Consider the following 3129-nt stretch of genomic DNA (forward strand, 5'->3'; position numbering starts at 1 on the left):
TGTTTCCATGCTGTACATCTCTATGACTCTATGTGGCGCCTTGCATAAACTCTATGTCCAAAAGCACTTTGAAATTTACTCATTGTTGCTCTCACTTTTAATGATGTTGTTTGTGAAATGGATATTTGGCCAGGTCACGTGGGAATAGCTCCCCTGCTCTTTCAACATTGTATGGTGATACTGCAACTTCACAAGGTTATATTATGCTGGTTTCTTTTAAGAGAGAGTTTGATCGAGAGGCATTGAGCTGGCTACTGAAGATCACTTGAGTAACCAGCTTGGGAAGCCTTGGGGTTATTTTGAATGCAGCCAGAATGAGTATGGCCACCTGTCTCAAATCAGGATTTCTGAGTAGCATCAGAAGCCTAGCTGCTACTTTCTCTGAAGTTTCTCTTGATACTTTTTCCTCATGAATTAGAGAACTACATGTGAGAACCTGTCTGAATTTGCTTGTTTTTTTTTTGCCAAAGGATGTGTTTATGGGATGTTGCTATATTGGAACAGTTAAATTAGTAATAGTTACTGTATCTGTTATTCTAAGTTTCCAATAGAGATAAACTATACTAAATTCCTTTCTCTGGTTGTATTTTAACTACAGTGCTTAAATAAATTGTATTTTGCTTAAAGTCGAATAGTTTGACCATTCGCATTGCATCTGGAACATGGCACTTTGTATTTGCCCTAAAAAATAAGAAAAGCTTAGTCTAGGCTGCCACCTTCAAATATTTTGCAAGGGTCTGGTCTGATCTGATCCATAACAATAGCCACAGATAAACCTGAGGCACCCGGTGGGTCACAACTTAAGGTCACACTGGAAAGATGGCATTTACAGTTGTAGACTATTCTCTCGAAGTTCCTGAATTAAATGGTCAAGCATCTGACTCAAAGGCAGAAGTGCTTAACTGAGCTCTGAAAGTTAATATGGAGCAAAGAGTGATATACTTGGGGAGAGATGAGCAGAGATAAAATAACTGAGATAGTTGCAGAGATCCGTGTTGGCTTCAGAGAAGCAAAGGAGGTAGAGAAGTAGTGGAGAAAGGACATTAGCAAGGGGGGGGGGGGGGGAGGGGGGTGTTCCTGAGTAGGATTGGCAGCTTCCGCTGCAATAAAATGCAAAAACATTTTCAACTTGATCCCGGCAAAATGATCAGTTTATCCAGTAAGGATGACTGCTTAGGATATCTGGGGAGGAGTTTAGCAAGATCTTGGCTGGCAGGCAGATGTACTTGACTATATGATAACCAACTTGATGGGAGAGTGATGTCTTAGGAGTGAGCAATGTTATATCAGCAATATCAGGGTAAGAAGGAAGCTGACCATAAATCGTTTATTGAACTTCAGTTCTCATGCAACTCCGTGTTATAAGAAAATCACGCAATAGCAGCACCATTTATACTAATAAGGCCAGAATTGCATTATAACCATGAGACACTTTAAAATTTCACACTTTAGAAAGTGCCCCCAATTCATCAATCATATTATACCAAATTTGCATCAATAAAACATGCATTAGAGCAGAATGACCTGTACTATGACAGTCTGACAATTTCAGTTTTATTGACAAGTCCCACCTGATTCATCAATTTTTTTAATGATATTTTGAAATTCACAGTAAATCAAAGTATTTTTTTGATTGTTAGTGTCAGGAATACACCACCTCTGGCCATGAATAGCCAAAACATAGAGCATCAAACAGTGATAAAGATTATTTAAGAATTTGTCTTTGAGGAGTTTCATCTGGTTGATCTAATTAACTGACTTGCTTTGTTGGTCCTTCACATTTTTAGTCTCAAAATGTTAGTTTTGAAGATATCATTCGAGACTTTTGTGAAGCAGCTTACTGGATACTGGCTATTGATGAAAACGCCACAAGTGTTAACCCGCAGTAGTTTGGGTGAGGCGATGACCTGGTGGTATTTTTGCTGGGCTGTTAATCCAGAGACCCAGGTAATGACCATGCATCCATTGTAAATTGTTGGGAAAACCCCATCTGGTTCACTAATGTCCTTTAGGGAAGGAAACTGCCATCCTTACCTGGTCTAGCCTACATGTAACACCAGACCCACACAACATGGCTGACTCAACAGCCTCCTGGGCAATTAGGGATGGAACTTAATGCTGGCTTCGACCGAAACACCCTTTCATAATTTTTTTTAAAAGTTGTTTAGAATCACTTTTCCTACAACAGTTATGTAACCATTTGCTGAAAATGCATGCTATAACACTGGAATTCTGCAATTTCGCCAAACTATTGAACAAAAAACTAAAAATCTAGGATAAAAACGCTAACCTAACCAATGTTGATTGTTGTAAAAGACCAACAGGTTCACGAATGTTCTTTAGGAAGGAAATCTACTATCTTTTTCCAGTTTAATTTACATGTGACTTCAGATCAAAAGCATGTTATTGTGTTTTAACTGCCCTCTGGACAATTAGGATGGGTAATATATGCTAGACCAGCCAAGGCTTTTCCCATTTAAACGATTGAAGCTCATCTTTTCACTTTTAGAACTTGTGGTCAATACAAAAGATGTGCACGGTGGGCTCGAATTTTCTTCCACACTTGGGTCAGCCAAGTGCTGGGAAATTAAAGCCAATTTCCCTTTATGCAGCTGTAATTATGAATTTTAGGCACAAAAGAGGTCACATATTACACAATTTTGTTTTCCCTTTCTCTGTAAAATTTTGGCATCAATGAAATTGTCCACAGTTGTATGCTTTGGGATACAATCATTAGGAATTGGGTTTAAAAGACATTTGGATAAGCACATGAATAAGAAAGGTGTGGAAGAATATGGATCAGGAGCAGGACTAGTTTAGTTTGGGATTATGGTTAACGGATTAAAAACAGACCCTTCGGTCCAATCCACGTTGTATGACTCTATACATCTTTGGCATCCCCCACAAACCTCAATCAGCAAACTTGCTTCAATATGATCCTGAAAGCTAATCATTTTTATACTAACAGTTGATCTTATTAAAAAATACCATGAGGATGAACACATATTGAAGACAGCATTGCAGTCATCATAGTATAAATGCTAACTCATTTACAATTATTAGGTGGTTAGGTAAAGCAAGTCTGTATGATTCAAACCAACTCAAAATTAAAGATACACGTATAAGCTA

Source organism: Chiloscyllium punctatum, chromosome 2 (assembly GCF_047496795.1).
Source record: "Chiloscyllium punctatum isolate Juve2018m chromosome 2, sChiPun1.3, whole genome shotgun sequence".
NCBI classification, from domain to species: domain Eukaryota; kingdom Metazoa; phylum Chordata; class Chondrichthyes; order Orectolobiformes; family Hemiscylliidae; genus Chiloscyllium; species Chiloscyllium punctatum.